Source organism: Archocentrus centrarchus, chromosome 24 (genome assembly GCF_007364275.1).
Source record: "Archocentrus centrarchus isolate MPI-CPG fArcCen1 chromosome 24, fArcCen1, whole genome shotgun sequence".
Taxonomy (NCBI): domain Eukaryota; kingdom Metazoa; phylum Chordata; class Actinopteri; order Cichliformes; family Cichlidae; genus Archocentrus; species Archocentrus centrarchus.
This window is the reverse complement of record NC_044369.1, coordinates 20,042,792-20,055,213: the sequence shown is the minus strand read 5'-3', so window position 1 is coordinate 20,055,213 and position 12,422 is coordinate 20,042,792. Positions and strand designations below refer to the sequence as shown.

Here is a 12,422-nt window from a genome sequence, read left to right as displayed (position 1 = left end):
ATTGGGTCATTGTTTGTGCCAGTGAGTGGTTCTTTTTCTAACTTCGTTCGGTGTTTCACTATGGGAATCGCCTTGGCGTGACCAACTACGGAAGCTCCAATGACACCACGTCTGTCTGCGACAGACCTGTCAAGCCGTGCTCAGGGCCCCGCCCCTCCTACTATCACGGCTGACCAGCTCCTCCCTACTCATTCTCGCTTTCTTCCCGTGAGAAACTACATCGGGCTCCCTCAGCGCGTCCAGGCTGGCTTGGTTAGCTGTTTAACAGTTCTTAGGCATCCCGTAGAGGAGTACGTCGCCGAACGCAGTTCTCCAGTTTTCAGTCTGGATTGTGCTGAGTAAGTCCTTCGAAAGAAGTGTACTGGTAGTTATACACCCTGGACAGCGACCGCGTCGTGGCGAGCTGTCTTCAGCGGTCACCTGGTTTTAATTAGCAGGGTAGCCGTTGTGTGTGTGTGTAACTTGGGCTAACGCGTCACGGCGAGCTTTTCGGTGTCCGGCTAGCATTAGCTTGTTAGCGGGTCAGTACCGTGTTAGGTCTGGCTAGCATTAATTTGCTAACCGACCCTAAACAGTGTTAGGTTTCAGTTAGCATTAATTTGTTAGCTGGATCAACTGGTAGAGCTCAGCTAACGTGTCACGACGAGCTGACTCTCACGGCGACTAGCTCGGACTTAACCCCGTTGCTAGCGCTAGCTACAAACAGGCTGACGTGTCACGACGAGCCTTGTATAGCTCAGTCTCACCATCTTTCCGACCACGATGGCTACGGCTCCTACCCCCGCCAAAGGGTCAGAACCGAAGGCCAAAGAGGCTGCATCCCGCCCATGCCCCGCATCATGCGGTGCTTCCATTTCGGGCAGGGACTCTCATCCGATGTGCATAGCTTGCATGGGTGCTAAGCATGCTCAAACTTCTCTGGCGGACCCGCAAGGTTGCTCTCACTGCGCCTTGATGCCAGAGAAAATCCTGGAAAGGAGGTTGAGAGTAGCAGTGGCTAACAGCCAGGACCCCTGTCTGTCAGCCAACAATGCTACGATTGATATCCATCAGCCGACAGCCACAACGAGCTGGGCGGACATAATGGAGGAAGTGTCCCCGGTTATGCCCCAGTTGTTCGAGGGGCTCCTCGACCCAACTGAGGGTGAGCCGGCGGATGAGGATGTGGATGGCGATGCCAACTCCGACCTCCTCGACCTCAACTGGCCTTCATGTAGCTGAGCCTAATGAATTAAAAACCCAAAGTTGTGGATCACCCGGGGCCATCCGAACAAGCTGAAAGCTTTCTAAACTATTCCACAGCCGAACAGCTGATAGTCCCGACTTTGAAATAACCAAACAGATCCTAATCTGTGCTGTTCTGTTGTATGATTTGTCCATCTGTCACGCAGTGGCACATACATACACATACAAAAAAGGTTTCCACGCATATGTAAAAACATACTCAGTGTCACTGATAAACACACCAGCTTTGAGTGTGTGATCACAGCCACACCCTGACACATCCTCGCACAGATGTACACACATACTGCTGGTGTGAAAAATTCAGAACATGCCTGTCTCTTTACACTGCACTCTGACCCTTAAACTGGGGATTACACAAAGGATAATCCCTGTGTATGCTTGTGTGTCTGTCAGTCTGCCTGCCTGTCCATCCATCCATTCATCCACACTCTCTCCATCTACACCTGACATCAACTTCACTGCCCTGAAATCAACACAGGCAACAACAACTGCTCCCTTTGCTTTTGGTTTGAGCTTAACAAATGAAAGTTCACCTCCTGGGTGATTCTTAAGTGACCAATACTGTGTCATTACTTTAGTCACTATATTATTACTGTTGAGTCTCATACCACTGTCTGCTTCTAAGCTCTACTCTTCAACTGCTAGTTCTCAGTCCTTTGCCTTAGTGTACGGATGCTGTGTTATACAACCTTGTAAATAATTGCTTTAAGGTTACATTTACACACAAATTATATTATTCTTTATGAAGAAGATTGCTAGAAATACCAGGAAAATGCAGTTTTAAGACTATTCAGAGACCAAGCAGATTGGAGCAGCATGTCCAAAGCAATTTAGAAACTGCAACCTGTGAATATCATGGTTGTGTCCTTTTATTTTTGGCATTTATTAAACTACTAAATAATGAAATTATTGTCTTAAATGCTGCTTTATAATTACAATGATGCAATAATACCATAACACACACACACACACACACACACAAGTTATGCAAAAAATTAATCATACTGTATGGTATTTTTCATGCATCTACTCATCCGGTGTTGAACCTGTCTTTCTGTACGGGGGTGAGAATAATGGGTCAAGCTCATAACTGCTTTTGTGAACTGCTAAACTCCCCTATTCAGCGATTAAAGCAGTCAGGCGCAAGTGCCCAGTCTGTGTGAATGAGAGACAAAGAGAGAAAGTATGGGTGGGTCACACAAGTGCACATGAGAGGAGATGCAATTTATTGTGCGTGTATGTGTGTGGGCAGAGATGAAGAAAACAGGCATTAGCTGGAAGGTGATAAAGAATGAGTGAAAGATGAAGACATCGAAACCCATGGTGAAACTGCAGCTCAACAAACAGTGGGTGTGGTGTTGCTATGGCAATGTATATCCCCTAGAGGGTGGTGACAACAGGTGCTTTGGCAAAACAAATGACTTCATGGTCATCAAGGCTCTTTGTTACTGTCGCCTTGTGTGGCAACCCAATTCAGATGGAGTGAAACACATCCGATTCCTCTGCCACAGAGCTTAAAGAGGAAGCATGGCTCATCAAGTATTGATTAGAAAAAAAAAAAACTAAAAGCCTTGCAGTCTGTCAGAGAGACACGCCATGTTTTGACAGTTTTCTATCATTTGGTCTATTTTGCTCACTCTGGTTGGAAATATGCTCTCACACACAACATACAATGAAAAGAAATGGTTTGTGTTTTTTCATCTTCACACAGTAATAAGAGCAAAGTTTAAGTGCACTGGTCAGACAAAATAAGTATTAAAGGTCCTGGAGGACTGATGAGAAATTCTTTATTTTCTGATCACTTAGAGACTAAAAAGACTATTCAGTTCATTAAGGAAATTATCTACATAATGACAACTAAAGTAATCAGCAGTCCTCATCAGGAATAATCAGCCTGTTCTCTATTCATGCAACAGTGAGCATTCAGACCACTGCAACATGAGCGCACATCAGCAACATCTCAGCTCGCTGCCATTCATTTCGCAACTACTAACCTTAACCCTGAAGTCTAAAATTAGACATCCCTTTTGTGAACACTGCAAGATGCCCTCAATTTCAGAACAGTGTTCCATTTTCTGAATTACTGCAAGGACATGTTGCCTTTTAAGTCACAACATTGTGACCAGCTCTTATCGTGCAAGCAAATGACATAACCACACAGAATATTTAGCCATGTTCTATCAGCTAAATCCCAGACCAGTGACCTCTGACTTCTAACCAGGAAACAGGAATTAACCCTCCTCCTGTTTCCCCTCTAACTGATCCTCCATCCCTCCATCTTTATCTTCTATTTCCATTTTTAGCAACGGGTCTCCCTAAGTACCTGCCTTCCGCAAGCCCCTTTCATCAGAAATCCATTACAAATAAAAAACAGGAAGTGACAGAGCAAAACATCCGTACATTCATGGTATTCTGTGTATCTGAGTTGTGTCCCACAAACCTCTTGTTTCCTTCAAAGCAATACTTTGGCAGGGTGCGCTAATACAGCATGAGACCAGCGTTACATCTCAAAGACGACCTCCGGTGGAACAACCACTACTCTAAACACTAAACTTGCGTTTGCACCGTTGTTGGTCCTTTATCTTATCTCCATCGACTGTACAGAAGACCGACAATCTGGCTTCACTTCCTCCCACTATACAATAGCGAAGCAACTTGATTGTGGAGCATGCTGCCTAACATCTAGGGTGTGGGGATTTACAACCAGAAGCAGTCAAGATGTTTTGGGTCACTTTTGGTGACCTATGAGATCAGTGTTTTTTTTTAGTCATTGCTTAGCCCCTGCCACAGAGAATACAGAAGTCACAATACTCAATGAACTTCTTTGTCATGAAGTAAATCAAATGCTAAAAACAATGAAAACTGTCCACAGCAGCCACTGTCTGTGCTTCTCATGCCACTTTTTTCCCCCCTTCCTCTGTGTTGTGAACTCTGCTGTCACTCTGTCCTGTCCTGTTCAAACAAACTTTTCAACCTATCAGCATTCCACCACACATGGCTGGGTACCCATAGTCCTTCAGTTTGCATAGCCAAAGATTTACACAAGGGTTAACCAACATGGGACCATAAATCCTACATTAAAAACATCTGAATGTGTCAGGTTCACGTATAAACCCATGTCCCTGGTCAGCTTTTGAAGAAGTCTCTACTGCAGTCTTACTAGACAGGGCCCAGTATCATTTCACTTTTAAACACACAGGGTGGGGCAACTAGAATCAAGGCTGACAAGTAAAAAGACTTTTGCATAAATGGCAAAATCACATATGTACTGTGGCTCTCTGTTTTGCTGATGTCTGAATTACATCAATATCCCTCATGACAAAGTGTCATATGTCCTACTTCATTTCTTCAGCAGCTTTTTGATATAGTGATGCCACAGCACTGAAAACCATATGGATGACAGGTACTGGCTGATGAAGTTGTACAAAGAAACCTCACTGCAGGCAGACAGCTAGTAGAAAAGGCAGGTGCTGAAAACTATCTTGCCATACAGTCCTCAGCACTGGGTAATATGTCTGACTTTTCTCCATTGCCAGTTTTAGAGATCCACACTACCTCTTCCTCTCAAATACCTCTGGCTAATAAGAAGGGTTACTCACCCTACTTTCTGTTAGTCTCCCCCTGTCACAAATACACATTCATTGGGTTCATTACACTCTTTCCAAAATGTTTTACAAACTCCAGAGCATCTCTCTGACCGCTAATGGGAACAAGTTAGCAGGTCTGCACTCCCACTCAGCTTTCTTGGAAGAAATAAACAAAAGAACCACCAACAACTGATTTAATTAACATTACTCTTTAATTCATGTTCTTATTAATTACCCAACCCTAGATTATCATGGATTTTGCTACTTTGCTTACCTTTTATACATTTTCAAAGATTTTTAGAGCACCTAACTACAGATGCTATCCCTGAGAAAATTACATTTTCTGATCAAATGCACAGAAACAAGCTTTGCCAAGTTTCTCATTTGTCTTGACTGTCCAAATTTTAGAGCGCAATGCTGAGGATATGCCGCAAGATATGATATCAGTATCAGGAGCATAATATTTTCAGTCTTTCAAACTGATACTCTCAGTGCCAAGACTTTCTTGTGTGGCGCCCTAAGTTGTGGCTTTCCAAAGATGAAGGCACTGCCTCTGGTCTGTTCTCTCTGTGAGAATGTGACCCTCTGCTGATTAATCTCTTTTTAACTATGTCTGGCCCCAGGCCAAATCTACAGGCCCACACTCTCCTTCTGTTTTTATTCTGTCATTTCTTTCAGAGCCTGACATTTGCCAGGGGAAGGCAGCCTGCCCTTTCTTTTTCTCTGATGTAAAATGCTGCCCTTCAACACAAGGACGTCCTATTCTACTACAAGAGACATATTGGAGAAAAAAAAATTATATATATGTGCCTTGAAGCGATTGTTTGTTGTGATTTGCCGCTATATAAAGAAAACTGAATTGAATATGTGTGTAACTTTACTATTCTCTACAATCCAAACACTGTGAAACTCAACCACACATTTACTTTTTTTGTCATTCACGAGGATGAACCTCTTACCCAGAGAAACTAATCCACCTCCCCTCTTCCATGTTGTCCTATCCTTCAAACACACCCTTTATATCTCTATCCCTCTTTCACTCTCCCCACCCTGCTCCACTCACCATCTCTGTAGGGGTAATAAGCTGAACATTGCATTACAGTTTCCATTCATCCATGCCTCTCTGATCTTCTCTGTGTGAATTGGAGTCCTGTGGTGCCCGCTGGCCGTGAAAGCTACAGAGGCTAATACGTGCCTGTTGAGGCTGACTGCAGCAATGTACAATATGTTCACCTTAACAACTGCCCCAGTGTCACTACACTCATGAAGGAGATGAAAGCCTGAAAGACTGTGCTTTGTGGTTAAAGTAGTAACTGCTTTCATTCACTAGAACTGGGCAAGAAAATTGCAGTACCTGGATTTTTGACCCCCCCATATACACTACTTTATAAAAACACCACAGTGTTATTCATTCAAACTGATGCGGGACAGTAGGATTATCTGTGTGTGCCTGAGTTGATGTGACGAGTTCTGCTCCTGTTGAACCCACAGGGTCAGGATGAAAACACACATACGGGCACAAACACACATGCAGGGATGTTCCCATAGCCCTTCCGAATGGTTAAGCAATATCTTTCACTCTCTCTGGCACTCTCACTCAGTCTCTCTTCTCATGTCTGACTCTTACTTCCTCACTACGTGTCTGTTTTCCTTCATTTCTCCTTTCAACCTGCCGTCCTACACAGTAGTGCACTCTAGTTTATTGTAGTGACTATACAGCGATTATTTCCCCTCAGTCTAGTGCACACCCATCCCGAGTGATGAGTAGGGTTGTTCATTAGAGAAAGGTGCTAGCAAGCTAGTGGTAGGGGATGAATAATCTGCATATTTATGGCTAGTTGTGAATGATGTAAACATGGATCAGTTTTTAAAAGCTTAAGAGCTAAATTCACATAGATATTAGTGGTGTAAACTGAGAAAAAAAAAAAATCCACAACACATACATTCACAGGTTCGCAACATCGTTTGGTCTTTGGGAACGCTGCTAAAAAGGAAGGTGAGGAAAAAAAAAAAAAAGCTATCAAAAAAATAAATAAAAATTGCAACATCCATAGGAAATGCAAAGTTTCTACGCTCTGCAATCCAGCAAGGTCACAGTTAAGTTCCAGCTAGATCTAATGAGCAGATTCTCCCACCAGAACAACCAATTAAGGCGTCTCATTAGTGGGTTTGACAGAGCCGCCACTGTTCTGCACATCCTGAGAGTCTGACAATGAACATAGCACTGATGATTATAGATAAACTATACACACAGTGAGGAGCCTGACAGGAAAAAACACAACCCAGAAACAGACACACTTGCTCCTAGCTTCCCCTTATAGCTTACCAAACAAAAATCAGCTTCCTGCTTGCACCAATACTGATACTGAATGTGGACTAAAACATGTTCACTTCCCACTGTAATTTGGCTTTGTGGCTGCTAATCATGAAAGCTTTAAATACTGAAGTTGTTTGTTGTGCTTGACTAAGTGTGCAACATGTGCTTCTACGCCAAAATAACCTAAACACCTGCAAAGCAAAATGCATATTACCCAAAATGATAATATTTAGGTCCTCAGCTGTTTTTCTGCTGTACTGGGTTGGCTTATATTGTACAGGTGCCCATTTTTAAATTGATGACAGAAGCTCAGAAGCTGTATTTTTGTCTGAACTCTTAAGCTGATAACTGGGGACACTTTTTTAATTCTAATAAAATAGAAACCTTCTAAAAATGATTGGCTGATAAGTAACTCTAAAACAGCTCATGTTAATGTACAGTTGTGTAGATGAGGACTGACTAAACTCTGTTACAAATACAGACACATTAGCAGGGGAAACAGCATTAGAGAAAATGACATGAAAAAAATCCACACTGCCCATCATATCAGAATAAATACCTATGCCAAGTCAAATAAGGTGTGGCATCATCAGAAGGCACATACAGGGGTTATATTTAATTAAAGAAACTACACACATGCTGGTTGCTCTGCACGTAACTCACAGATATGTATCATTATGTTGAAGTGTAATCAGTTTACCCTTGAGTCCAAATAAACATTTGTGTTCAATTTTAAAGAAATCCCTCAATTTATGAGAGATGTGAGAGATACTGCATTCACGAGAACAGGACATCAATACAAATGCATGCAATAACCATTCTTGGAACAATAGGTTAGGGGTTCAAATCCCAGCCAGAGCATAGGGGTGTGCGATATATATCATCTATGATAAGATCTTAATTGCCGTGTTAACAATGTGCGAGATGACGTTAACGAGTATGCTACTGGCTGGAAAAAAAAAAAAAAAAAAAAATACAAAAAACAATCAAAACACCTTGACTCCACATGTTCACTACTTCATGCTTTAGTAAAGGCTGCTGCACGTGCACATTAGAGTACTCATACTGTGTGCTAGCATAGCTGCCTAATCAACACACCTAAAGCTGGAAATGAGCGAACACACTGCGCCAGGGTTAGAAATTCAAACATCGCCAGCCTCACAGTCTACCGCCTAAGATTTAATTCCTAGGCGAGGATCATCTTCACTTGCGTTGATGTGGTTTGAATTTGAAAAGACTGACATTGACTTTGTAAGAAACCGGTTGCTGTTAAAGATAGCTCTATAACTAACCTGTTCCATCATCTCTGAACAAACCACCGCACAGAGTATGAGGAATATGAAAAGCTTTGGGAGCCCGCTGTCCAAGACAAACCTAAATCAGCTGAGGTGTCTGGCAAAACACACACTCAGCAAACTTTAGGGGAGTCATTTGCTAAAAAAAAAAAGCCTTACGGCAAATTGCCCCATGACGCTGGGATTGGCTCCACCCCCCAACTAGCAGGATAAAGCGGAAGATAAAGGATATTAACATCCATCCATTAAGTCTTAAAAGTCTGTATATTTTATTAGCTTGCAGAACTGCAAGCTTATTATTGTTATCGACAAAATTACAGAAAATATCGAGATATAATTTTTTGTCAATGTCACACAACTCTGCCAGAGCATGCAGCAAGTAAGGGTCCCCAGGTTAGGCCCCCATGCTACCCAAGACTATGGAATATGGCCGAGAGACATAATTTAAGACATACCAACTCAGACATCTCCTGGTTTAACAAGGTCCGCATCAGGTGTTGAGGAACCAGAAATCAAAACGAGAAAGCGCTTTACCATGCATGGAGGATTTCACTCCAAGTCCAGCACCCTGAGACTATACACTACAAGGAAGGAAGGTGGCAGAGGACTAGTGAGTGTCAGAACCACTTACCTGCATGAAACAACAAAAATCCATGAGTACACAGGGTTCTAGCCAGAAAAAAACAATTCAGCCCAGTCCTCAAAGTCTCCTTTAACCTAAAACATTATCTTTCCACTAAATGCAAAAGACTTTTAATCAAAACAAAGATGGCACCCCACCAGCTACCTGGAAGGACACTGTTGTAGCCTGGGAAATGAATAGATTAACTTTTAAAAAAAACAATGGTTAGTTCTTTGATCCCAACGTACACATTAGGGGCACAGCCTGGGGCTGTTTACTGTCCATGACTTTATCTCTGTCCTGATGTCCTTCATTACTATCTAACCTACCTTCATTTCACACAGAGCACAATCAGAGTTGAGCTGATTAAGCCCATGGGTACTTAGCACATACTATGACATATGATTAGATTCAAGAGTGACTGTTAGGAATATAAGTACATGGCTAGATGCCCTAATATTAGTCTGTGTGTACTGGTCTCAGTTGTGGTACTTCTAAACATCAAAGACTGATAATCATTGATATATTAGGTATTTTTTTATGATCAACAGGAGACATTTAAAGACTAACAATGGCATAATACACACAGATATGTTTGCCAGAAACTTTTTACAAGTCTGGACAATCTTGGCTCTGTCCAGTCTGCCTGCATCTGTCTGAACTAGTTGTGTCCTTGCCATCTGAAAAATTACAGCTTCTATGGTACTGTGTAGGAAACAAATAAACACATGCAAGTATTGCATGTAGACAGACCTAGGCTAGCAGACATGTAATAAAATGATGAGAAAATAAAAGTAAATATCACACCACATCCGTTTTCTCTGTTTGCTAAGGGCAGATACTACTACACTGTGTGTAGTAGTAAATATCCTTGTCACCATAGTCACAATAGTCATAGTTATCACCCCAGCAACTTTTCTGTCATTTAAATGGTTATCTATTACTTAATTACTGTGAAGTTTTATAACTGGCTGCAGAGGAGGTCTTTATCAGTAAGAAAAGCTGTAAAATTTATGAAAAAAAAAAAAAAAAATACAGTTTAAAGTTCAAAATTCATACCCACCTTCACATTTTCCAAAGCCGTCTACTGGGCCAGCTTGGACTCTCTGCCAGGCCGATTCTGGCCCCCAGGCCTTATGTTTAACACCCCTGGTCTAAACCTATGTTTGAAATCCGGCAAACAAGCAAAGTGGACTGCATTTCCCAGACAGCTTTGAGAACCACTCACGAATATGAAACCATATGAAATAAATGTCACTCATTTTGGAAACGGGTTTTTATAAAAAATAAATAAATAAATAAAAAATTTTAAAAGACAGAAAGAGGGAGAGAGAAAGAAAGAAAAAAAAAACACGTAAGGACAGCCGACTGACCGAAAAACAAAAAAACACCATGGAAATTAAATGTAGACTCGTTCTGAACAACGTGGTGCTACAGCAGAATCACCGTGTACTACTTGTTAACTCAGCGCAGGAAGGAGCTGCACGCATTGTCCCGCAGAAAGACTCAGCCGGATGTTTGAATAGTCAAAGATACTGTGGCGTGTTTAAAACCCGCCGTTACACAACGGTAGCATTCACCTATCTAACTAAACCCCAGACGGGTAAAGGGACTCGGTCTATTCATTTAGAAAGTGACTTTTTCCCCGTGTAAGCCACACAGGTTTTTACCTGCTTCACTAAACCTTTGATGTTGACTACCTAAAACACATCCGCGCGAGAGGACCGCGGGGCATGGAGGTAGCTAAGGTGATAATAGGGATAGATAATATGGAAGGAGATAGGCGCCATGAAGCGCCTCACATCGAAGGTATGACTAGAACTCTAAATAACGACTTTCAATCACAAACGTAGTGTTTTCTTTGCCTCTTTACATCAACTAACTCCGGTTACAGTGCACATCAGCGCAGGTTAGGTACGTTACGATATTCTACGTGCAGAATACCCGAAAAAGCGATGAACCAGCTGCAGTCGCTGATGTAGAAATCACGTGACTCAAAGGAGGTTAAATTAAACGTTACCTGTTGTTAATTTCCAACGATGCGTGTGGGGAGACTTTTCCAAACGTGGACTCGCGCTCTGTTCTCCTCCAAAAAATAACGTACGCCCCACTACCTCAGCCTCCAAAAATCTCAACTACAGTCCACACCGAAGATTTGGCCAGAGCTCAAAGCAAACGTGTCCATCATCCCCGAAGGCCCGCCCTTATACAGTGAAAAACATCTTTGCGCTGACTCCCATTGGCTCAGAGAGAGTACTGTATTAGATCTCGATATGTGATTGGTCGCACGTGTTGTCCTTCAGCGTTGGAGGGACGTTCAACGTAGACATGGTAGCGCTAATGTAGCGGAGCAGCTCCCTCTAGAGGATGCACATGTTATGATGTTTTTTGCAGTTTCTTGTGGTTGGGGGGGGGGGGGGGGGGGGGGGGGGGGCTGGTTTCTTTTTTTATGTTGGACTTGAAATAGGAGTGTTGGCGAATTTTAATTTAATATGTATAAATAAATAAACACGTTTTAAGAATTGAATAAAATGTAAATAGATATTTAGGCTTTAATTTGGAAAGCAATTTTTTTTAGTGTGGTTTAATTTACTCTAGCTGAAAATATATTTTTACCAAATGGCCAAAAATAACTGGAAAATGCACAGACTTCTGTAAAGTCAGGTAACATGGACTCTGATTGAACTACATGTGGACCACAAATGAGTGCACGGGGAAAACCTGCATATGCAAGGGGTAGCGAAGGTAGAGTAGTTTAAATACCTAGGGGCCAACCACTCAAAGCAACAGACAGGGCACAGGAGAGGTAAAGAAGAAAGCGCAGGCAAGAGTCACGGACGTAGAGAAGGAGGATATGCAGAGGGCTGGTGCGACAGATGAGGATGATAGGGTGAGATGGAGTCAGGTGAGCCGCTCTGGCGACCCCTACAGGGAGGGCCGAAAAAAGAAGAAGATGCAGTACAGGTTCAATATTGCTTCTAAAATCCTGCAGGTGAGTTGGTCAAGACATTTTTTTCTGCCATTAACTAAATATACAGGCTATGTTTTTCATTCATAAATTACTTGCATTTATTGTTAATAGACCTACTTTCATTGTCTGTGTAGATTCTCAGTCATCCAGGTCATAGTAGTCTCTGGAGCTTGAAAAAAGGCGACTGGACTTCTTTTTGTTTCTTGAAGACATTTCACCTCTCATCCGAAAGGTAAGGTAGAGGTAAACACACCTTGGCACATGTGTTTACGCACATGAATAATAGAGGGTCATAACCACCTCCAAGGGACTATGCCCACAGGGGTTTAAATACCTGGGTCTCTCCACCATTTGGTTGAGAACTGAAGAAGCCTTTCGGATGAGA

The 12,422-nt window shown here is 42.3% G+C and overlaps 1 protein-coding gene across 1 annotated transcript in view; it reads right to left on the bottom strand.

Annotated features, from left to right (window-relative positions):
* Positions 1–11,320, bottom strand: part of epb41l2 (erythrocyte membrane protein band 4.1 like 2) — a 53,722-nt gene extending 42,402 nt beyond the window's left edge. The window contains 1 exon segment of the mRNA XM_030721420.1: positions 11,087–11,320. The gene's annotated coding sequence lies outside the window, so the exon portion shown is untranslated.
* Positions 11,321–12,422: the final 1,102 nt, after the last annotated feature.